Source organism: Bufo gargarizans, chromosome 5, assembly GCF_014858855.1.
Source record: "Bufo gargarizans isolate SCDJY-AF-19 chromosome 5, ASM1485885v1, whole genome shotgun sequence".
NCBI lineage: Eukaryota > Metazoa > Chordata > Amphibia > Anura > Bufonidae > Bufo > Bufo gargarizans.
This window is the reverse complement of record NC_058084.1, coordinates 179,486,798-179,513,054: the sequence shown is the minus strand read 5'-3', so window position 1 is coordinate 179,513,054 and position 26,257 is coordinate 179,486,798. Positions and strand designations below refer to the sequence as shown.

The following is a 26,257-nucleotide window of genomic DNA, read 5'->3' as shown; positions in this document are numbered from 1 at the left end:
ACCGCCCTTTGAACCCATGTCTGACTGTCCTATAAAGTTATGGTCCTTGAAAACGGCCTTCTTAATTGCGATAACTTCGGCCCGCAGAGTAGGAGAATTGCAAGCCCTATCGATCAGGGAACCCTACCTCCGTATTCTAGATGATAGATTAATTCTCCGTCTGGATCCGGGGTTTCTCCCCAAAGTGGTATCAAATTTTCATCGGAGCCAGGAAGTTACCCTACCTTCCTTTTGTCAACACCCTGCTAATGACAAAGAAGCCACATTTCACTCTCTGGATGTTAGACGGGCAGTCTTAAACTATATCTCTGTGACGAAAAAGTTTAGGAAGTCGGACAGCCTACTAGTTCTCTTCGGAGGAAGACTTAAGGGCCAGAAAGCCTCCCGGTCATCTATAGCCAGATGGCTCAAAGAAACTATTAGTCTTTGTTATCAACTACAAAATCTTACATGTCCAGTCCACATTAGGGCCCATTCCACCCGGGCCATGTCCTCCTCTCAGGCTGAGAGAGCTGGGGCTTCTCTGGAGGAAATCTGTCGTGCTGCCACTTGGTCCAGCATTCATACTTTTATAAAGCACTATCGCCTGGATCTTTCCAGATCATCTGATCTGTCCTTTGGGCGGAAAGTCCTCCAGGCTGTAGCCCCCCCTTAACTGATATATTTTTTATATCTCCTTGTATGCCGTCGTGATGATGCTATGGAAAAACCGGAATTAGACTTACCGGTAATTCTATTTCCATGAGATCATCACGACGGCACGTTATTCCCTCCCTTGATTCAATTATTTGACCTACCCAGGTCTCTAGAAGGTATGGAGTAATACCTTTTTTCTTGTTTTTTACTGTTCTCCACCACCGGGTTGCTCTGTGTGATTTTGGAAACACTGGTGTTGGTGGTGGGAGGAGTGTATTTAACCTTTCTCTGTTCCTGCCCCTACAGAGGTCAGGGGTCAATCTCCTTGTATGCCGTCGTGATGATCTCATGGAAATAGAATTACCGGTAAGTCTAATTCCGGTTTTTTCCTTGTCTGAATTGCGTAAATTGTCACTATATGCAGAAGGGTGGTACTTTTGTACACCCCATTACTGGTCAAAACTACGGCATTAGACATTATTTGACTTGTGATTCCACTTTTGTTAGTTATGTTCTTTGGTGTCCCTGTAGCATGCTATATGATGGTGAGGCCTCTTTAGATTTCAAAACCCGTTTCAATCAACATAGGCATACAATTAGGAAAAAAACGTATAGACCTTCCGGTGTCTAAGCACTTTGTAGAACTTGGACATAAGGAGGGTGATCTAAAATGTATGCTATTGGATCGTGTTCCGAGGAGAGGAGGTAACAGGAATTTGACATTAAAAGACGAGAAATTCATTGGATTTCATCGTTAACTACTCTTAGACCAAATGGGTTAAATGTAGATTTCAGGCCTTGGTTATTTACCTGATGTTTCTCCTTGAATGTGTTCTGTCTTTTTTCATTTTGGGTATCGTGGTGTTTAATTATCTTTTCTCTTTTTTTAGATATTGGATTCGAGGCATACAGTACAAGAAAACCAGCATGGACTGAAATACATTTTATACTACGATTCCTTGAATAAAGTATTTTTTATTGTGAATTACATGTATTTGTGGATATTTTGGGGAGTTGTATGTCCTTTCTCCATCAATAATGATTTATCCTTATATCAAGATGTGTATGTGGGATGACTGACCCATATATTATTAGGGACTTTTACTACTTTAGCCCTTGTTAGTACTGACGCCCCAAGTGTGAAACATTCACTAAGTTAGTGGGTGGGATCCTAATGGGGTGTTGGATAACGGACTGTCCCATGCATTGAGTAAGTGTGTGTTGTGACAGATTCCATTTTGGGGGCATTTCATATTAAAGGGACACTGACAGGCCGAATAAGCATAATTAGCTGTATATACAGTATGTATGCACAGGTCTTCTATTGTGTAATAAAAACATATAAGTCTAACCCCTGTCCACCTTATGAATACTGTAAAATGACGTTTTATAACCTGTTAGAATTGCTCGTCTTTCTGCTTCACTTCTGCCCAGGCAGCCTCCCCCCAACCGCCGTTCTGAAGCGCCGCCCAGCTCATCAATATTAACTTCGCTGGGCGGCTTCTGCTGTTCCCGACATTACAAGATCCGGCGCATGCCCAATACAAATCAGTGAGGGTGCCGGGCGCATGCGCAGAAGATGAAATGGAGTCCGATGCCCATAGATTTGTATTGGGCATGCGCCGGATCTTGTAATGTCGGGAACAGCAGAAGCCGTCCAGCGAAGTGAATATTGATGAGCTGGGCGGCGCTTCAGAACGGCGGTTGGGGGGAGGCTGCCTGGGCAGAAGTGAAGCAGAAAGACGAGCAATTCTAACAGGTTATAAAACGTCATTTTACAGTATTCATAAGGTGGACAGGGGTTAGACTTATATGTTTTTATTACACAATAGAAGACCTGTGCATACATATATACAGCTAATTATGCTTATTTGACCTGTCAGTGTCCCTTAAAGCTGACTGAGATTGTCTATTGTTGTGACTTAGGCTACTTTCACACTTGCGTTCGGAGCTCCGCTTGTGAGTTCCGTTTGAAGGCTCTCACAAGCGGCCCTGAACGCATCCATCCAGCCCTAATGCATTCTGAGTGGATGCGGATCCGCTCAGAATGCATCAGTCTGGCAGCGTTTGGCCTCCACTCCACTCAGCAGGCGGACACTCGAACGCTGCTTGCAGCGTTCGGATGTCCGCCTGGCCGTGCGGAGGCAAACGGATCCGTCCAGACTTACAATGTAAGTCAATGGGGATGGATCCATTTGAAGTTAAAACAGTATGGCTCAATTTTCAAACGGATCCGCCCCCCATTGACTTTCAATGTAAAGTCAAAACGGATCCATTTTTTTTGTTCATGGTAATGCAAACGGATCCGTCTTTGCAGATACCAGACGGATCCGCACCTAAACGCAGGTGTGAAAGTAGCCTAAGTCAATGGGGACGGATCCGTTTTCTATGGCACAATCTGGCACAATAGAAAACAGATCCGTCCTCCATTGACTTTCAATGGTGTTCAAGATGGATCCGTCTTGGCTATGTTCAAGATAATACAAACGGATCCGTTCTAAACGGATGCAGACGGTTGAATTATCGGTGCGGATCAGTCTGTGCAGATCCATGACGGATCCGCACCAAACGGCAGTGTGAAAGTAGCCTGAGATGAAGATCAGATCACACTTTATGACCAATTTGTGCAGAAATCCATATAATTCTAAAGGGTTCACATACTTTTTCTTGCAACTGTATGTATGTGTGTATATATATATATATATTAGGGTACAGGACTAAATCGAGTAATTAGACACAAAAAATCCTCGATGCAAATGTTTTGCATTGAGAATTCGTTGTCACGTGACCACGGAGCGGGAGTGAAGCGCTTGCTGTTACTTCCGCTCCGTGGTCTTCCGCTGCGCTCGGAATGCTCACTTTTCCAGCAGCGGGCCTCCGGACACTCCACAGCACGGCCGTGGTCCCGCGCTGCACTTGCCTCCTGACGTACGCACTCCGTGACATGGCGCGCTGTGTGACGTCAGGCGCAGAACAGCACAGAACGATTGAGTGTCGGCGGCGCCCCTGCTGAAAAGGTAAGTTGGTGCGACTAAGGCTGGGCACCCGGAGTGCACAGCATCATAGCAACCAATGACGCTGTGCACTCCGGGTGTCAGGAGGAGCAGGGGGGGAGAGCTGATGGCACAAGGGGGGGGGGGGGTTGTTAGCACAAGGAGGGGGAGAGCATCTGGCACAAGGGGAGGAGATGATGGCACAAGAGGGGATAGCTGATGGCACAAGGGGCGAGAGCTGCTGGTACAGGGGGGGGGGGGAGCTGATGACTCTGGGGTGGAGGAGAGCTAATGGCACTGGGGGGGAGCTGATGGCATCGGGGGGAACTGATGCACTTGGGCTGATCGCACAGGGGGAAACGAAGGGTGTTGGGGACTGATGGCAGGGGGTCTGATAAGGTTTTGTAAAGGAAAACAGTCTATTAATTGTTTTTTTTTTTCATTAGAGTACTCGATTAATCTTAAAAAAATAATCGATAGAATACTCAATTTCTAAAATAATAGTTTACTGCAGCCCTAATATATGCATATCTCCATTATATCTTATATGTATGTTTTTCTAATATATATACTTATTGGTCTCTTATATATGTATATATACATCTATTCTTATGTGTTTAATAATCGTTGGTGGCAAATGTGGGGCTGTGCTCTGGCTGGTGAGCGGCCCTTGGAACCTGCGGTCATGTGATCACAGTTCCAGGGTACTGCTTGCATGCCACGGGGTGCAACTCTAGGGGGAGGATAGAGCGATCATGTGACTGTCACGTGTTCGCTACTAGAAGCCCTCCTTAGTTACCGGCGTTCTGTCAGATTCCTATACCTTGGCAGAATGCTATACCCGGAAGTGACGCGGCCACACCAGAATCAGCTGGAGGAGTGTGTGTGTGTGTGTGTGTGGATCTGCGCAAGGGAACGCACTCAGCTCTATGTGGTGACCCCACCACCCTAATATCTTGCAATCACCTCTGCTATGTGGTATCCCCAATATCCTGCACTCAGCTCTGCTATGTGGTGAGGCTGAACTGCTCCAGGGGTAGGGAGATCTAATGGAATGTTTTGCACAGAAAAATCTACCTACCCCTGAGTGCGCACTCACGGTGTACTGTTTCGCGCATGCAAGTGAAGTAGGTGCTTCTCCCATGGCGGTGCAATTATTTTCACGAATCCAGTGGCTCTACACACACCCTCCTCCAGCTGATTCCGGTGCGGCCATGTCACTTCTGGGTATAGCATTCTGCCAGGTATAGGAATCTGGCAGAACACTGGCGCTTTGACTTATATAGCTTATCCTTGGTAGGAGGCGCAAGACTATGTGCACCTGATTGGGCATCACGTGATCGCATGTTGAGCGATCACGTGATGCGCTTTGAACTCTTGAAGACGTCAAACACATGTGTTGAGTCCATACTGGTCAGTGCTCGCCTCTTGTCCATTATATATACGTTTTTTAATCATGCACCTGGGAATTCATTATTTTAATTAAGTCTTGCACAGTTGGCACATAATTTTAGTTCATTATCAATCATGATATATGATGTATTTTATATAGTACAATTACTTACGCAGATTGGATCATGTATTTGACATTTGTTGCACATGGAGGGGTGATTATTGATATTGGCTTTATATTATAATCGTGCATTTTATGTGATGTATTAATTATCTATTGACCCTTGATCATGGGGAGGGGTATACCGTATTATGCCTGAAACACCATTGTATTTTTGTCACTGCTTGAGAGAGGTTCCACTGAGAGGACCGAAACGTTGCTTTCTGGTGAATAAACGTACCCTTTGCTTTGGATATGCCACAGCGTTATATATATGGTTCTAATAAATTATACATTATAATCAGGGGCGGATTACGTGCATGATAGGCCCGGGGCTGTCTACCCAACTTGGCCACTTGGCCCCTACACCCCCCCCCCCCCCCCACCATTTTATATTATTATTATTTTTTGTATGAAGAGGCTGCGGTGCTTTATGGGCGCCACGGTCTCTCTTAGGCCATATGACATCTTCACACTAAAAAAAAATACCCCAAATTGGGTCCTAAACTGAAAAATTTGGTTGCCAAATTTAAAATACATATAATTGTAATAAAAAAGACATGGAGGAGAATACAGCACCACATACCTTTTACATCCAGTGACATCTCCTGTCATGTAGACCTTCTCTTTCCTCTTCTCCTCCTTTTGACCCAGACCACCATGGCAAATTCTTTCAGCCGCATCTGGTCTCTACAGTTTGTAACACAGACACGTTAGATTTCTCAATTTTTCCATCAACCTCCTCATCCTGGTGTCCCCACAGTGTCATCCTGCCACCCCCAATACTGTGCCCGTTGTGCTCCCCAATGCCCCAGGAACTATACTGCTGAAAAAATAGTGACCCTAATAGACATAATTGGGGTAATTTATCAAACTGGTGTAAAGTAGAACTGGATTTCCAAAAGAGCTGTCAAATATGAAAGGTGGAATCTGATTGGCTGCTATGGGCAACTAAGCCAGTTCTGCGTTACACCAGTTTGATAAATTACCCCAAATGTTCCTATAGTGTCCACAGCAGCTATAATGTCCCCTAGAGTGCCCCCAGTAATAATAACACCCTCTATTGTGCTCCAGGTAATAATCCCTGTATAGTGTCCCCAGAAATAATAGAATTGCCCCTACAGTGCCTCCCCAATAGCAACACCTCCATATAGTAATTTCCACCACACTGCCCCCACATAGTAATCCCCCCCATAGTAATTGGCCCCCACACAGTAATTTCCCCCAAACTGCCCCCATATAGTAATTTGCCCCCATATAGTAATTTGCCCCATATAGTAATTTGCCCCCATATAGTAATTTGCCCCCATATAGTAATTTGCCCCCACACAGTAATTTGCCCCCACACAGTAATTTGCCCCCACACAGTAATTTGCCCCCACACAGTAATTTGCCCCCACACAGTAATTTGCCCCCACACAGTAATTTGCCCCATACTGCCCCCACATAGTAATTTGCCCCATACTGCCCCCACATAGTAATTTGCCCCATACTGCCCCCACATAGTAATTTGCCCCATACTGCCCCCACACAGTAATTTGCCCCCACACAGTAATTTGCCCCCACACAGTAATTTGCCCCCACACAGTAATTTGCCCCCACACCGTAATTTGCCCCCACACAGTAATTTGCCCCATACTGCCCCCACATAGTAATTTGCCCCATACTGCCCCCACATAGTAATTTGCCCCATACTGCCCCCACATAGTAATTTGCCCCATACTGCCCCCACATAGTAATTTGCCCCATACTGCCCCCACATAGTAATTTCCACCACACTGCCCCCACATAGCAATTTCCACCACACTGCCCCCACATAGCAATTTCCACCACACTGCCCCCACATAGCAATTTCCACCACACTGCCCCCACATAGCAATTTCCACCACACTGCCCCCACATAGCAATTTCCACCACACTGCCCCCACATAGCAATTTCCACCACACTGCCCCCACATAGCAATTTCCACCACACTGCCCCCACATAGCAATTTCCACCACACTGCCCCCACATAGCAATTTCCACCACACTGCCCCCACATAGCAATTTCCACCACACTGCCCCCACATAGCAATTTCCACCACACTGCCCCCACATAGCAATTTCCACCACACTGCCCCCACATAGCAATTTCCACCACACTGCCCCCACATAGCAATTTCCACCACACTGCCCCCACATAGCAATTTTCCACCACACTGCCCCCACATAGCAATTTGCCCCCACACTGCCCCCACATAGCAATTTGCCCCCACACTGCCCCCACATAGCAATTTGCCCCCACACTGCCCCCACATAGCAATTTGCCCCCACACTGCCCCCACATAGCAATTTGCCCCCACACTGCCCCCACATAGCAATTTGCCCCCACACTGCCCCCACATAGCAATTTGCCCCCACACTGCCCCCACATAGCAATTTGCCCCCACACTGCCCCCACATAGCAATTTGCCCCCACACTGCCCCCACATAGCAATTTGCCCCCACACTGCCCCCACATAGCAATTTGCCCCCACACTGCCCCCACATAGCAATTTGCCCCCACACTGCCCCCACATAGCAATTTGCCCCCACACTGCCCCCACATAGCAATTTGCCCCCACACTGCCCCCACATAGCAATTTGCCCCCACACTGCCCCCTACATAGCAATTTGCCCCCACATAGTAGTCCCTCTCATAATAATTTGCCCCCCACATAGTAGTCCCTCTCATAATAATTTGCCCCCACATAGTAGTCCCTCTCATAATAATTTGCCCCCACATAGTAGTCCCTCTCATAATAATTTGCCCCCACATAGTAGTCCCTCTCATAATAATTTGCCCCCACATAGTAGTCCCTCTCATAATAATTTGCCCCCCACATAGTAGTCCCTCTCATAATAATTTGCCCCCACATAGTAGTCCCTCTCATAATAATTTGCCCCCACATAGTAGTCCCTCTCATAATAATTTGCCCCCACATAGTAGTCCCTCTCATAATAATTTGCCCCCACATAGTAGTCCCTCTCATAATAATTTGCCCCCACATAGTAGTCCCTCTCATAATAATTTGCCCCCACATAGTAGTCCCTCTCATAATAATTTGCCCCCACATAGTAGTCCCTCTCATAATAATTTGCCCCCACATAGTAGTCCCTCTCATAATAATTTGCCCCCACATAGTAGTCCCTCTCATAATAATTTGCCCCCACATAGTAGTCCCTCTCATAATAATTTGCCCCCACATAGTAGTCCCTCTCATAATAATTTGCCCCCACATAGTAGTCCCTCTCATAATAATTTGCCCCCACATAGTAGTCCCTCTCATAATAATTTGCCCCCACATAGTAGTCCCTCCCATAATAATTTGGCCCCATACAGCCCCCACATTCCCCCCCATGTACTCGATTTATCTTCCCTAATATGTCCTCCTGTGTGCCCCCCCCCCACCAAAGTAGGCACATGAAATAAAAAAATAAAAAATGAAAAGATAAATACTCACCTATGTCCAGGGCCAGGCGCTTTCTCACAGTGCTGCGTCCTGGCACAGGCACGCGATGACGTCATCACGCACGCCTGCGCCAGGATTTCACTACCGCATAGGCCTCAGGCCTACAAGGCCTGAAGCCTATGGCGGTGATCGGCGACGGGACAGGGAGCTATGCGCTCCCGTGCCCTGCCGCAGTATGTGGGCGTTCGGGTCAGCGTTGGGCCCCCCAGTGGTGCTGGGCCCGGGGCTGCCGACCCGAACGTCCCTATTGTAATCGGCCACTGATTAGAATACTCCATTGTTGAGCTAATATTTGCAGCCAGTCTTTTAATGTTACTCTTTTACAGGCTGCATTTAGTGGTTTAGGTAACTTTTGTGTACTGTCCACTAGATGGCAGTAGTCACCATTTTCTCTACCACCTAGTTTTGGTTGTAGTGTACAGTACGGTAATACTGTATACGATATAGGATGGCGCTGGAGGCTACATGAATGTGCAATATTATTCAGGGGGGGAGGGGGGGGGGAGAGACTCCAAAGAACATAATACGAAGTGTAGCATATGAAGACAGACAGTTACAGTATGTCTGTATCCAGTTAGGGACCCTATTAGATGGTTGTGTTGGCTTCTCACTATAGCTCACACTATAGAGCGGCATCCTCAAACTGCGGCCCTCCAGCTGTTGCAAAACTACGACTCCCAGCATGCCCAAACAGCATACAGCTATCAGCCTACAGCAGGGCATTGTGGGAGTTTTAGTTTTACAACAGCTGGAGGGCCGCAGTTTGAGGATGCCTGCTATAGAGGGCCTGGACTGTCTCAGCCTTGTGATCAGTTGAGCTCATATCAAACAATCTGATATGTACTAAAATGCACTTTTATTGGGATCCAGCTGCACAGGGATTTCCTGATAATACTGTGATGACATCACCACTTTCTCTTTGAGCTTTGTGATGGGATTACCCAGCAGGAGGTAAAGCGCATATATCTGTCCTTTCCGCTGTTACTAGTAGACCCACTAAGGCTACTTTCACATTAGCGTTCGGGGCTTCGCTTGTGAGTTCCGTTTGAAGGCTCTCACAAGCGGCCCCGAACGGCTCCGTCCAGCCCTAATGCATTCTGAGTGGATGCGGATCCGCTCAGAATGCATCAGTCTGGCACCGTTTGTCCTCCGCTCCGCTCAGCAGGCGGACACCCGAACGCTGCTTGCAGTGTTTGTGTGTCCGCCTGGCCGTGCGGAGGCAAACGGATCCGTCCAGACTTACAATGTAAGTCAATGGGGACGGATCTGTTTGAAGTTGACACAGTATGGCTCAGTTTTCAAACGGATCCGTCCCTCATTGACTTTCGAAGTAAAGTCAAAACGGATCCGTTTGCACTATCATGAACAAAAAAAAAAATTCTGAACGGATCTAAGCGTTTGCATTATAGGTGCGGATCCGTCTGTGCAGATACCAGACGGATCCGCACCTAAACGCAGGTGTGAAAGTAGCCTAAACATGGTAAAAGCTATAACCCAACATGCATGAATTATTAAAGGGGTTGTCCCACAATTTATTGGGGACATTTTTCAAACCAGCACCTGGATCTGAATACTTTTGTAATTACATGTCATTTAAAATTTAGCATAGCCACTGAGTTATTCACAGAAATCTATCTGTATAACACCACCTGCTGTGGGCCTTTTTTCTAAATTTTCTTTCCAGCTCACCGAAGTTGACGTACATGCTCAGACCCATTCTTCAGCTGTTGCCAGCAGAAAGGACACGTCCCCTGAGCTGCCAGCTTTGAATACATCTAGCAGGATAATTGGAGCAATGATTTTCATTTTTTACATTAGTCATGGGATATCCCCTTTAAGTGGGAAAGATGGAACTGGATGCACGTGTGATTTTCAACCTGTGACAGAGAAAAATGGTCATGGCCTTTCCCCCATCCTTATAAAATTAAAAAGAATGAATGCAAAGACCAGGATTGCTGCTGACGTGTCAATAATATGTACCAAAAGCAAATCTGCATCTTCTTGGGTTTCTACCAGGGTCCCCACAGTAGTCTGGAGATCCAATGTAGTCACCCTCAATCTGTGGTGTTCATAGCTAGACAGCCTCCCAAACTTATTCAGCACTGCCTAGTAGTTACAACACTTTCCAATAAGGGTATGTTCCCAAAGCCTTCCTTATGGATGGATTTCGGCATATAGTCTGTACTCTTATTGGTATGGTTACAGATTATTCTTTTTTGGGGCATGGTAACAAAAGCTGTCTGCCTCGCTAGAGCTGCACTTGTCACCAATTTTGAATTTGGTTTGTCACTTCTCAATATGTGACTCCAATTTAGAGTATTATATATTTTAATGTTATACAAATTAGCTTCTTGGTGCAACAGAGGTGTTGCTGTTGCACCCAGAGGCTCTGTTGAGATTTCTCTGCTAGCCGTGTGCCCATCTCCTTTGCCTGAAGTCTTGTGTCAGTGCATTCGGCGCACACACAGTACATGGCTGGAGATCGCTGGACAGATCTCCAGCCATGTACTTTAATTTTTCAAATCCATCCCTGGCTTTGGCTTGAAAAACAGCATCAAAAACGGCGTAGTAAAACATGCATGCGTTTTTACCACAGATGCAAACGCAGCTGTGTGTACACGCTTAATGTACGTAAGGAATCATATCACTGATAAGAGAGATTGAGCTCAGATCTTAAAATCGTCTCGATGCTTTTACACAAGTTTGCATAAATCAATAATACAGGGCGAATGTAAGAAACTATGTAATATATGTTATCAGAAAAGATGCCTTGTTCTAGAGCAGGGGTCAGCAGCCTCCGATACTCCAGCTGTTGTGAAACTGCAGCTCATACTTCATTCACTTGTATGGGAATTCTAACAATAGCCAAGCAAGTCAGGTGTTTGGAGTTGTACTTTCCCAACAGCTGGAGGTCTCTCTCTCTCTGTCTCTCTTGACCAAGATGGGCTGCCTACTCCCTGAAGGATCCGATTATAACATACGGTAGAAGTCTATGGAGAGGAAAGAAGCAGAGTGAGCAGCTTAGAGTATACAGTTGATATCAAAATTTGAGAACAATTTCTGAACACTTAATTTTTTCAGAAATAATGTAATCTACATTGATCATCATTTGAAGGATTTTTTGTAAGGGGTACACCATGCCATTAGAACACTGTTTTCCAAAATAACCAAAGTATATCAACATAAAACCTTTATTTTTAATTAACCTGATGATCCTAATTAGAGAACAGCAATGACTGAAGGTTACACCAGTCACCAATCAGTATGAAGTGTACAGGCCCTTGCTTTGAATGACTTCAGCACATCTGCGGCCACAGGACATCACTAGTCTCTCACACTGCTCTGGTGTGATTTTGGTCCACTCTTTTTCCAGTCTCTTCAACAGTTCTGTGACTGTTGTGGGTTTCTTGACCATAACTTTGTCACCAAGAATTTTCCAGAGGTTTTCTATTGGGTTTAGATCAGGACTCTGGGCTGGCCAGTTCATTGTTTCAATGTTTTCAGTTTCAAGGAACTGCTTTACCCGTTTTGCTGTGTGGCAGGGCATTGCTGGCTGATTGATGAACGCAAGGAAGGAACCATGTGTTGAAGAAGGTTCTGATACACACTTGCATTCACTCTGGCATGTAGCTGTATGAGAGCTCCTGCTTCAGAAAACATTCCCCAAGCCATGACACTTCCTCCTCCACCTTTCACTGACTTCTTTACACACCTTGGGTTCAGTCTTTCCCCAGTTTGTCGACCGAACATAATGTTTTCCATCAGACCCAAATAAATTAAACTTTCTTTCATCACTAAAATGAACTCTAGACCACTTCTCTGTCCACACAACATGCTCCTCAGCAAAGGTGAGTCCAGCCTTTTGATTCTTCCTGCTAATGAGAGGTTTGGTCACTGCAGAGTGGGCTTTCAGTCCAAATGCTCTTAAAACATCGAGACACTGTATGACGAGACAGATCCTTACCCTGTTCAGTGCTGAACTGGTGAGCAATTCTACCTGCAGTGTTGAAACGATTACCCATGGAGATTCTCTGCATTATCCTGTCCTCTCTTGCATTTGTCTTTCGAGGGCGACCAGCCTTCTTGGGAGACTTAAATGAGTTTGTGATGTTGTAAAGATACAATATTCTAGAAATCACAGATTTGGAACTAACAACTTCTCTTGCTATGGCTGATAGGGTCACCCCTTTGGCCTTCATCTGGACAACCTGCTGCCAGAGGGTTTCAGTCACTTTGGAACGGCACACCATTTTGGCAAAGTTTGTGAAAACTGGAAAGTTAGGCTGCTAGTTTTATAGGGTTTGTCAGATGATTAAGGAAATTAGCACCAGTTGCCAGATTAACACCAATAACTTGCAAGGTATCTGAAAGTGTTCTCTAATTTTGATCAGTCTTCTTTTTCAATTATCTAATTTACATTTTTATTCTGTGCTTTAGAATAAATACAATTTATGAAAATATTTTAAAATACTGCTATTTTACTCATGTTAGGATATCTTCACATAGGACTACACTATGACCTTGACATTTCAGAAATTGTGTTTTTGATCGCCACTTGTATAGTGTTATATCTCACCTCTAATGCTTTATTCATATCTCTACTGCTCAGTACATATGTCTTATATAGTGATTCTGACTGTGTAGTGTACGTATGGGCATGATACCAGATAGTCTCCACCCACCAGTTTGAGGACAACTTAGAATAATAGGTAGAGGGGTACAAAATGGCAGAATAAAAGTCATATACTGGTCAGATATAGTGCTATCACTCATGTTCACACACAACAGCTTATTCTGAAGAGTTATCTGAAAGTTTAGATACTCTTCAACAATGAAACTTCTTTTAGCCACTGATCTGCCTTTCAGCGCGACTGGCCGTATCCTATGTGCACCTCGGCAGGGATGCGATTGCATAATGTGAACCCAGCCTAAAAGGGCTGCCTGAGAGTAGCAAAACAAGTCTGCTCTCTTCCAGAAGCAGGACAGTGGCACTGTCTGTAGAGGAAAAGCAGTGAAAGTATGTGAACAGTTCCCCCTTTTCTTTAGGGTATGCAATAAAGGGTGTAGGAGTGTTGGCATGAAGTAGAAAATGTACAGTATTAGTGTGTCCTTGTACCTCGCATAGTACATGTGTGGTGCAAGCAAGTAGTATTGTAACTGCCACAGGCATCTGTGATTTTACCTTATTTCTGCTGATGCAGCCACATTATAGGGCAATTACAGTAGAGAAGACAAAGTGGAAGACGCTGGTCCAACCTGTTTCTGTGAAATTCACTGTAAGGATTAGAACTGGAGACATGATGTTCTTATGAGCATGTATTGACATCAGTAGAAGAGAACTTGTTGAAAGATCACATTGAATCTGAATTATGTTGCCTTGTAGGTTACCGACTACTAGACTTTAGTAACCACTTTCCTTTTTGCATGAAGTAGGCTAGGCTCTGGCAGACTGTCTATAAAAGTCCTAAAATAATAAAAGCTCTTCATCAATCTTCACTGTGATGCAGCGTGATAATGGTAGACATGTACAAGCCCTTTTGTATTACAGATTATTCAGCAGCTCTAATGTTATGTAATCGGAAACAGTAGAGACTACCGGCTGTCTCCCCATTACTGATCATCCGAGTGCTTTCCGCATGTCTATGTCCGCTCCGCAAAATGCAGAACATGGGCCCATTGCAGTCAACGGGCCTGCCAAAAAAATACGGATGCAACACACAGCATTTCTTTTTGTTTATTCTATATGCTTGTGCTTTTAATACCGTGGTTTGCACTCTGTTCAGTGTATTGGGTGTGCCCCCTGCATCTGGTTTCTTTATTCTATATGAGAAACATCCCAAGTTCTTCTTTTTTTTTTTTTTTACACTGACCAAGTTCTCCCAAGGGGACCAGTTTTCCTTGTACAAGGGGAAACCATCTTTCTTTATATACCACCATTTATCAATAATCCTAACCCGGTTACCAACATATATTCATTCATGCACACTAGGAACTGACGAACACAACATTTTCTGGAAATAGTCAAACGAGCCAAAAATAATACTTTGTATATCATTTGTTTATTCATCTTTGGAATCAATAATCTGATTCATACTACCCAGAATGTAAGTGTACAATGATTTCTGAAGGTGAAGTATATAAATATTGCCTGTTATTTCAATGAAAGTATCCCAAAACAGTTGGGTCTTTGGGCATCCAACATCTGGGGAAATAAAATAAAAAAATCTCTCGGATCCACACATTCCTTAACACAGAGTGTGCAAAAATGCTTGTACATAACCTCATCATCTCTCGCCTAGACTACTGTAACATCCTCCCATCTCACATACTGTATCCTTCTCCTTTGCCTTGTAGCCCTCACAGTCGGGGTCCTCTCTCCCTCTGTATCAGTTTGCAACTCATCTTGTTCATACTTATTGTGCTTGTTTTTTTTTTTTATTATGTATACTGCTTTTCATATGTACAGCGCCATTGAATGAATGGCGCCTTAATAATAAATAATATGCAAAGGGAGTCTGAGAAACAATCCTACCTAGACATTTAAAGCTTCCTTGATACTCCAGCCTAGTAAGATTCCCTGGGTAGAGAAGATTTATTCCATTTAATAGTAATCCCTGAATATCTCCTGTACTCCCTAAAAAGGTGAATAAGCTGGTTAAGTGATAAGTTTGTCATTGGCCTAAAGGGAACTTTTGTCCTCACGTTTTATGCCTCTGTTTGACGTATACGTTAGAAAAAAAGGATACAAAAATGCAACACACCACGTCAAGTAAAAAAAAAGTAAAATTTTTTTTTTTCTGACAATGGAACCTTAATGGTGAACGGATGCCACTGTAGGGCCTCAGTCTGAAGCATCTGTTTAAAGTATTCATTTTTTGTATATGTTAAACGGATGGGAAAAATGTGATGTGAACCCAGTGTAAGCATAACCACATATTTACAATGTGTCAGTGGGGCACTGGAATCTATCAGTGAGGGCACAGACTCCTAGTGGCTACAACCCTCCTGAAGGTCTCATCCAGCTCTATGGTTCTCACTTTTTCAGTCAGTATTTACAGTATATAGTAGTTCCAAGGGGCTCCTCGCTTTTACATGGACAATAACAGTACAATAGGCCCCTGGTGTTCAGCTCAGAGTCTCTCCTCATTTGCAGTCGCCACACTCTCTCTCATGGATCTTAGTACAGGAGTCCTCATACCCCACCTAAGCCTCCAAGCCAACTGTTTATCTGAAGGGCTGACATACAGGCCAGGGTGTTGGCTCCTCTTTGGTCCAGCATCACTAACCCTTTCTGCTTCTTTCTCAAGGCCCCAGCTCTTCTCACCTGGTACTTTGGCCACTGCCTGTACTAAGTTTAAAGGGGTTGTAAGTTATTAGAGAACATATCCTTCTGTTCTTGTCTTCATCTATTCATCCCCTGCTACTTCCAGCACCGTTGTTCTGATCCTCCCCACCGGCTGGAATGATGGTGTGCCCATAATCTCAATGTGACCGCTCATCCTTAGGTTGTCCTTGAAGATTGCAGCAGTTTATGGCCCCGTCAATCTAGGGCCCTGGTTGAAAAAAAAGGCACTCACTCTCTTCTTTATTCCATACCTTCCACACCAAATAAATGACACCATATATTCCGTTTGTAAGTGGCAACATAAATATATTAAATTTTTTTGACATGCGTGACTTTAACATGACTATTACAATGAAGGCAGGTCCACAAAGCAGTGCATTCATGCATAGAAACAAATAGGTAGCGTGTTTGCTGGTATATTTTCCCCATTTCAGATCCTCCAAGCAAATGATCATCTGCAACTACTGAAAAGAGGAAAGAAAAACAAGCGCTAGGTAATCCTAGCCATGTTCTTCACAGCATAGAGAGATACAAAGCCCCACAAGCACACTCCATTGACTTTCAATAAGCAGTGAATGAATTCCAAGCGCCATTGTGTAAAAGATAAAGCCCAAGGCTTGTAGTAGCCTATACATCCGCACACCTTCCCTTATTGTGAAGAATACCTGTTTTGGACACTAAATTAAGTGTGCATTTACCTTCTCAGGGTTTCCATAAAAGTATTGGGACAAGTTCACTTTTTATGCTTAGGAAATGATGCCTGGAGATTTCCCTGATCCAGCCAGACAGAATTACAAGGCTAAGCTCTGGAAACAGAAAATACAAAGTCAATTGACTGAAGCACAGAAATATATTATACTTCTTAATCCTTATTACAGCTGCTGATCCCATGTCTGGTTAGCGAAATTCAGTTCTGTGCATATTCCAGATTAGTGGACTTTAAACCAGCCGGACAGACTCATTAACACAGTTTCAAAACTGCAGAATTTAGTTTGTCTGGGTTACCCATTAGACCAAGATCGGAATCGCCAGCGATATCGGGGATTTCTCTTGACCTGCTTTCTTCAGCTCAGAGAAGATAAAAAATGTAAGGGTAAGGGCAACCACCTAAACGGCGATGAAGGGGGGGATCTATTGTCAACCCCCCCCCCCAAAACGCGTTGAGCCCACCTGTGATTTTAAGAAATAAAAAAGAAAGCACCAGAAGTACTGGATACTGCTGTGTTATTCCTACTACACTACAAACGATCCTGACGGAGGAGGTCGAGTGCTTAGGTGTCTTGCGCTTTATCCCTTGGACCTCCTCCTCAGAGAAGTAAGTTAACTGTTTTGATTTTAAGTAAATTCTTTTGATTTTATGGAATTTACCTTCATAGAAGGAACTTCTATTTTATCTCAGCCAGGTTCTTTTAGGCCTTGTGCATTATCTACTCATTTATTTCATTCATTCATTACTTTATTCATCTCAACAATATTTTAGTTCCCCCCCTCATGGATCAGATCTAGTTTGTTGCCATTTAGGTGGTTGCCCGCCGATTCCCACCCCCCCCCCCCCCCCCCACACACACATTTTTTATTTTCCCTTTCTTCTGATGAGGTAGGTTTTCCTATGCCTCCAGCCACCATAGGCAGCCTTGGTTTTTGATCCTCTAAGTAGGTTCTTTTATCTCCTATCCTCCTGTCCCCCCTCTGGCGCCCTGCTGGTTGTCCTAAGACCCTCTACTTGGAGGTTCTTCCGACTAACACTCTTTTTACAAAATATATATATATTTTCTCATTCTATCTTCTTCAGCTCATGACACCCTCATCAATACCTGGTGCAAAGTCATGATCATCTAAACAACACTTCACCTTTGGGAATACAGAAAACTTCTAGACTACCCTAGATCACCAGATACAGGTAACTAGGCATTGTAAGATGGTGTTATTGGGGTAGTTTATTATAGTATTATGTAGTACTGAGTTGGGCTGATCTGCATGTTCTAAATGTTTTAATTGGTCATAGTATAGTGATATTATAAAAAAAAATTGCTTTGCATATTGCTATTACACTCTCCTAAATGGGTCCTGGAATTACTCAAGTCAATTTTCTGGGGCCCAGAAAGCTCTAATCATAAAACCCTTCCTGTAAGGCCTCATGCACACAATCATGTCTGTTTGGCTATCCACAAAATACGGGTGCGGTCTATGTGCTGTCCGCTTTTTTTTGTGGACCCCATGTGTTCGATGGGTCCGTGGTCTGGATTTTACGGACATATTCTATCTTTTTGTGGAACAAACCTATAGATATAGAAAGCACACGGATGATCCATGTGCTTTCTGCATCCGTATTTCCGTTCTACAAACACATAGAATGTCCTGTAATTGACCACAAAATGCAGATAACGGACTCCTTTAAATCCACGGGTCCGCAAAAAATGCGGATGCAACAAGGACAATATCCATATTTTGTGGATCCGCAATTTGTGGACCACAAAATAGATATGGTCATGTGTATGTAGCTGAAGTGGAAAACCACCGATGACAGAACAAACACATTAATGGATGGTGGAGAACATGTCCGTGATTCACTGAAGTATGAACAAGGCCTTACTGGAATGCCACAACTCGGCTGGTATATTGTCAAGGACGGACTGGAAACTTAAAGAGGCCCTTTCGCCGGTCCTGACATTATCACTAGCTGGCAGTGTAGGGCAAACTAAAGTCATGTTACAGAACTTACTATGTTTTCTTTGCGCTGCTCTGTTCGGCCGCTGTGCCCCCCATATTGGTTTCCCGCCTTGTATGTAAATTCATACCATCAGTACAGGGAGGAGGAGATGACCCTGTTTCTCAAGGGGCGTCTCCTTGGGCTGTGAGCTGTCCAATCGCAGCGGAGAGTGTCACAGACAGGGAGGAAAAAAAGCTAACCTTCTCCCTGGATGTGACTTGGTCCACTGTGATTGGACAGCTCGCAGCCCAAGGAGACGCCCCTTGAGAAACAGGGTCATCTCCTCCTCCCTGTACTGATGGTATGAATTTACATACCACAGAGTAAACTAGAACAGGCGGCACAGCGGGCGAACGGAGCAGCGCATACAGAAAATAGTAAATGCTCTACCATGACTTCACTATGCCATACACTGCCAGCTAGTGGTCAGTAATACCATAGTGCAGCACAGAATAACTGCCATGTTCTGTCCTCCAATTGTCTCTAGTATGGATATGGAGCAGGGGGCTCAGAAGGTGAGATGTGGACCACAATACCAAGCTAGCCCTACCTTCAGCATACTGGACTTTCTCTAATAATGACACCTATAGTTTCCCCAGTAGTATGTAGCCGGCCAGCGGCAGTGAGGAGGGATTGGGTGGCCCTATGTACATTTGCTCACCGGGAAAATTCCCTGTATATTGGGATCCAAGAGATGGCTACATATTGCCATTACCATTAGTAGGTAATTACAGAAGGTAGGTAGTTAATGGTACATACTGTGATGTCCGGTTTACTTGTACCGTAGAACTAAGCCCTTACCGTCTGGTTGTGCATAGTTGTGCTGTATGGGTCTTCTTAGAGCACAGAGGCTACCGACGTGTTGCATAATTAAAGCTGCGCCTACATTCTACAAAAAGTTATATCTACTGTTGTAAAATATGTGGAATGAATAGCAAGATTGTCATTTACAAACTATGCATATGACTGTAGTCAGAAGATGAGCGGTTGTATGATATCTGGTGTTCTGTGCTACAGCTATAGTTTTATGTGCCTACAGGCAGTCATTGAGGTTTGCGTGTGTAGCTCTCATTCTGACTAATTTTAGAAGGAAGTAAGGAGGACCGTCAGGGTAAGGGATCAGCACAGAAATCTGCTGTGTATCCGGAGACATAGGAGCATATACTTCAGGCAAAGGAAGTGGTCTCCTGCGACTCACCGCTGTCTTACATGACTCAAATATCCTATGTCCTATATCAACTAGATCTGTGTGTTTGGGCATCTGCATTCTCCTGTAATTAATTGTTAGCGGACGCTCAGAATCTGAAACCATGCTGCGGTCTCCGTTCTGTTAGAAACAGCAGTCCTATTGAGACTGGCTGAAAGCCTGTAGACCACAGCTATGAACATAAAGCCCCTCACACCTTTTATTTGGTCGTTTCTCAGCACTGACTGTGAGAGGGTTAAAATGAAGACTGGTTTGGAGTTTCACATGATTTACTTACATGTAACCTTAGACTAGACAGTCAAAAAACGTGCCAGACTTTTCAAAGTGGCCGATGCTGGATGATAAATGTGGCGCACCTTTACATTCCATCCTTTAGGTGGCTTGCTTCATGCCAGGATCTTGCACTGAACTTTGCTGCAGTTTTGGCGCCTCTTTTAGAGGACCTCTCACCCCTCCAGACATGTCTGTTTTAGTGACTACTTGCATTCCCCATGTAATATCAATTCTGGAGCATCTATGCTTATAACTCTATGTTGTGCCATTCCTCTATTATTCCTGCTAGAAGTATTATGAATAAATTGCCAGCCGTCTGCAATAAAGGTCCAACTGGGTGTTACCAGTTGGGCATGTGTCCTTGCACAAGCTACCTCTGGCAGCACTGATTGACTAGTGTCAGAATGTGCAGGGACACTCCTAACTGGTAACGCCCAGATGGACCTTTATTGCAAACTGCTGCCAGTGCATTCATAAACTTCTAGCAGGAATAGTAGAGAAATGGCACAACATATTCATAAGAATAGATGCTCCAGAATTGGTATAACATGGGGATGCAAGTAGTTACTACAACAGAGGTGACAGGTCCTCTTTAAGCCATGCCACCTCCAACCCCCTTGTCGGACAAGGCAAAATAAATGTGGATCACATCCTGTATGAGTCAGAATTCAGTTGCATTTGCCGTAATAAATGCTCCCCACTGTTTCTACGACCAGTCCTGCCCCTGACCGTCCCACGCTGCACACTTGCACTCCACGGCTAATGCTAAGGCTAGTTCCACACATGCAGTAAATCTTCCGACAGCCTGTTCCGGCAGAGGAACAACCTCCCAAAGTTCACTGTATCAGCCCTAGCCGGATACTGCTATTCACCACCAGACCCCATTGACTATACTGGGATCCGACTGGTTTCCAGCATGAGTGCCGGGTTTCGGCTGGACAAAAACTAGTGCACATACAGGTTTTTGTCCGGCCAAAACCCGCTGCTCATGCCGGAATCCGGCCAAATCCCATTATAGTCAATGGGCTCCACTGGTGCATGGCTATATCCGGCTAGGCTGGATATGGCGAACTCCAGCAGGTTGTTCCTTTGCTGGTCTGGAACTAGTCTTACCATCATCCTCTGAAAAATGCCGTAGACGTGCCAGTAGCATATAGCAAAGGTGCAGCCAGGTCCTCTGTGATACTGAAGAACGAAGAGATCCTGCAAAGCCTAGTTTGGTGGTTGGACTTGTATGAAATCATTCAGGTTCTGCCCTGCAAACTACACGTATGCAGAAGATGTTCATGAAATGGTCTAAAATGGACTCAATAAAACTTTGAGTCCCGGTGCTCCAGGATCACGTCCATGAACATAAGTGATCTGGCCTACTCATGTATACCATTTGTACACAGTTTAGCAATATTGGGAGTCTGCAGCACGAATGGACCCTGGTGTATAGGTGACTGCACACAAACAGGAAACCCATGTAAGAGTATTGACCACAAGTTCCTGAAAACTCAGCTTACAGGAAGTGGTACAATGCAGACATGAAGATTTCCGGAAAGGCACAACGAGAAACCACACAGTCATGTACACATAAAACAGCTACAGTGCAGAAAAAAACAGAGCAAGGTAGGTGAGGTATGAAACTCATATCTATCAACAATATACTCAGCAGCTCCATGTGAAAGGCATATCTGACCCACAGGCAGTGTCCTCAAAGCCATGGCACAGTGCCCCACTAGCAGAACCAGAGTGCCTTCAGACCAACCTCAGTCCCAGTGCCCCATGAAAGGGCATCTGTCTGCAGCAGATTTTTACCTATGAAACTGGCTGACCTGTTACATGTGTGCTTGGCAGCTGAAGGCATCTGTGTTGGTCCCATGTTCATATGTGCCAGCATTGCTGAGAAAAATAATTTTTAATGAGCCGCTAGGGCCAGCCAGTGAAAACATGATGGCCTGGCAATCAAAGTGCAGAAGGCGTGGCAGGTGCAGAGAAAGCAGATTCTCTAGGTGTAATGGCAACACCCCCATTGCTCCTAGAGGCTCATTTGCATATATTAAAACATAATTTTTCTCAGCAATGTGGGCACATATGTAGATGGATACAACACCGATGTCACATCATCCTGCTTGGCCCTGTGGAGAGAGAACAGAACCTCTAGCCAGTTTAACTATGTTCCTTATGACAGAAGGCCTATAAGAGTTACCCCATGGTTAATGTAAAAAACTAAAATAGGACATCATATAGTACATGATAATCTCTCTCTAACACAGCTAGAACCAGCCTCGTACATCACATGGATCCAGGGCCCCCCTTATTCATTGCTGAAATTGTCTTGCTTCATTTATTTCAAGCTGGCAGCTCCAGGGGTGTGTCCTTCCTGCTGAAGCTGAGGTGGGGGGGGTGTTCTGATGCAGTTCTCTCCCGGTAGCTGTCATAGCTTCTAACAGAAGATAAGGCTGGCAGTTGAAAGATGGAACTGAGCATGTGCAACCATTTCAGTGAGGTGGACAGGAAAATAAGGAAAAGAATAAACAACAGGTGGCGCTATAGATATACCTCAGTGGCTATACTAAATTAAATTGAACTACATGCAGGTACAAAAATAATCAGAACCAGGTGCTGGTTTGAAAAATATAAAAAATATTTTTCTTGGGACAACCCTTTCAGGCCCATTTGCACGAGCCAAACAGGCATTCATAAGAATTGGCTTGTGGAGACACCGCATTGATACGCTGACAAACAAGCAATGAACAACCTAAAAATGATTGTTGTTGGCAGCACATCTCCTCTTCTAAACGCAAACTGTGTGGGGAATGAACGATCATCTGCCCATGTAAAGGCCCTTTTAATAGTGGCCCAGTCGTCTTGTTGTATTGACAGTCAGTTCTTGTATAAGGACCTTTACTGCCTCTGTCTACCGGCAAAGCCCTGAGCAGGTTCCAAGGAGCCACAGGCTAGTTGGAAAACACGGTATCTTGTTTCTAGATATTGCAATCGTGAAAAATATTTGATTTGTTGTTCAAACAGTATAACTATTCCTTGTGACTTGGGCAAATTGACAGTTTGAAATCTTCTCTGTTCTTAGATGACCTACAACAGTGGTGGCGAACCTTTGGCTCGGGTGCCAGAGGCGGCACTCAGAGCCCTCTCTGTGGGCACCCGCACCCTGGAAAAAGTCTAAGGTGTGCCAATATGCCTTAGACTTTTCCTACCATTCATCAGTGCAGGGCGCGCTATGAACAGCACAAGCAGCGCACTGTAGGCAGGCTATGATAGCTAAATGATATTGGATTGTAGTATTCAGGTTTAATTGCCATGTTGGCACTTCGGGATCCATAAGTGGGTTTTGGGTTGCAGTTTGGGCACTCCGTCTCTAAAATATTCGCCATCACTGACTTAGAATGATTGATATCAAAGTTTCTGAAGAGTCTGACCCTCAAAATAAAAAGGACTTCTACCCTTTACAGATCTTCCCTGCGCAGCAATGCGCCAGCTACCCACTGCACAGGAAACTAAAATGCAGTCCTATGTACTTGAATATAGCTGTATTGCCATTCCTTGCACAGCAGAAGCCCAGGAGACCTAGTTTTAGGATAGGTCATCAGATCAGTGGGGATCCAACACCCAGAACCCCTGCCGATCAGCTCTTTGAGAAGGCTGCAGTGCTCCAGCTTACCATGGACAGCGCCATCCGTTGGATAGCTTGGTATTACAGCTCAGCACCATTCACTTGAATGGAATTTAGCTGTGCTTAAGCCACACTAGCGAAGACCATGGCGTCACTGGCCTAGAAAGAGGTCCTAGGTGTCAGACCCCTGCCTATCTGATATTGATGACCTATCCTGGGGCCATCAATATCAGAATCCCGGAAAACCTCTTTCATTTGATGGATTTTGGAGGTCTGGCAGTGTTCACAGAATATCATGACATATCCTAGCTATATGTCATAGGATTATAACATGGAAATACCCCCTGAATGGTGGCGTGCCCTTACTTTTTGGAATGACTGTGTTTTTAAGGTTCTCTCTGCTAATGAACTAAGCACAGAATGTGAAGATGAAAGAGAAAACGAGGACAAGCTAATGAGAAGACTGGAAGTAAAGACAAGATTGATTTAAAAACATCTGAACGAGTCACGAGATTGTGGATGCAGAACATACTTTTCGGTACATTCTGTTACCAATATGATAATGAATTGTGAGCTTACTCTTCTTGACATAAACCTTGGTCAGCACTTTGAGCCCCAGATCCTTTCAGCGGAGCTCACTAAACGTATTTACCACTGTCTCTTTCTCTTGAATAAGCCGGCACTTCTTATTCGTAAGACGCTAGCTTCTTCTCTTTCCCAGAGACACTAGAACAAGCTTCATTTGCACTTTGCATCCTCATTAAAAGAGCTGATCTGATTTCCTCGTTGCCAGCAATGGTTCACTGCTTACAAGGCTCTTTACATGCCGCCTTTCCGTGAGTTGTATGAAGCTTCAGAGCCATCCATTGTGCAGGGTTTCTATAAGTTGAATAAGAAGTAAATAGTAGATTGTTTTTGAGTTATTAGTCCGAACAACAAGCCTGGTAAAAAAAAATATATTGCTAAATGTTTAAAAATTTGTAATAAAACATGAATGCTAAATGAGCGCTAACATTATGATATAATATATACCGTAAGACGCACCTGACCATAAGTCACACCTAGGTTTTAGGAGGAGAATAAGAAAAAAAAAATTTTCATTAGACCAGCCAGACCCCCAATGTTAATAAGACCCCAATGTAAATGACCCCCAATGTAAATATGACCTCAGCTCAGACCCCCATTCAGAATTCAGATCAGACCCCCATGCCTCAGATCAGACCCCCATACCTCAGAGCAAATATTTTTTTAAAAAAACTTACCTCTCCTGCTCCAGGCGCCACTGCTCCTGGGATACAGCTCTCTTCTCATGCTCTGCACAGTCACACCACAGCAGGTGGCCAAGGACCAGGAAGCGGCGAGTGCAGAGCCTGCACCGCTTCCCATTCCTCTGGTACTAATGAGCACATAATGGAAGCGCTCATTAGTATTCGCCCCATAAGACGCACTGACATTTTAACCCCATTTTGAGGGGAAAAAAGAGTGTCTTACAGGGTGAAAAATACAGTAATACTGATAAAAGGGTTGTCCTCTTTGTACAATCAGTTGTTGTAATGATCACAGCGTGTTATACTGCTGGGAAAATGTGTGCATTCTGTTTCCCTACAGCACCACCAAAAGACAAATGAAGTATTGCTTCCAATTAAAATCATATGCCAGGTCCTCCAGAGCATGAGATTCAGGGGCCTTTTTCCAGCCAGTTCTCAGCACATTTGTCAGGTAGTGGCCAGATCTCTGCTGAATCCCATTATAGACAATGGGATCGTCCGGGAAGGCGGTAGTATCCGGCAGTGCCGGATTTGGAGAACTCCACTACAGAAATGGGTTCCACCAGGAAGGCAGTAGTATTCGGCAGTGTCAGATGTGGAGAACTCCAGCAGGCGTGAAACTAGCATTAGAGAGAATTTCCTAGTAAGGTATTTACATTTTTATTTTATAAACCGGCCAACCCCTTTTTAAAATGAAACTCTCCTGACATGTGTGTTTTAATATCTGTTTGCACTCCCCATGTAATACCAATTCTGGGGCACCTATTCTTATGACTCTGTATTATGTCATTCCTTTATTTTTCATAGAAATTATGAATGAATTGCTACCAGTTTGCAATGAAGATTCAGACTGATGTTGCCAGCTGGGATGTGTCCCTGCACAGTCTGACGCTGGCATCCACTAATTGGATAGTGTCAGGCTATGCAGGGACTAAAGATGAGCGAAGTTTTGAAAAATTTATTTCAGCAACTTCGCCGAAGTTCGCCCAAATATTTGACGTGTTACGAATTAATTTGCCACGAATCACTATAAATCAGATATACCCAGACCACTCTGCCATAGGGTATGGAAGACACGGAGCAGCCGTTCTGCGTGCAGGTTGTGGCCATGCTGCGGTGAATAACCATGCAGACAATTAGCCCGCAGCTGCCTTTCATTTAA

The 26,257-nt window shown here is 44.4% G+C and overlaps 1 protein-coding gene across 2 annotated transcripts in view; it reads left to right on the top strand.

Annotated features, from left to right (window-relative positions):
* The window catches only part of LOC122939194 (cytochrome c oxidase assembly factor 1 homolog), a 100,790-nt gene that overhangs the window by 27,403 nt on the left and 47,130 nt on the right, over window positions 1–26,257 (top strand). The window contains exon 2 of one of the 2 annotated variants that reach the window (XM_044295219.1): window positions 17,811–17,918. The exons of the other annotated variant lie outside the window; for it this stretch is intronic. The gene's annotated coding sequence lies outside the window, so the exon portion shown is untranslated. The remainder of the gene's footprint in view (window positions 1–17,810; window positions 17,919–26,257) is intronic. 2 annotated transcript variants of the gene reach the window in all.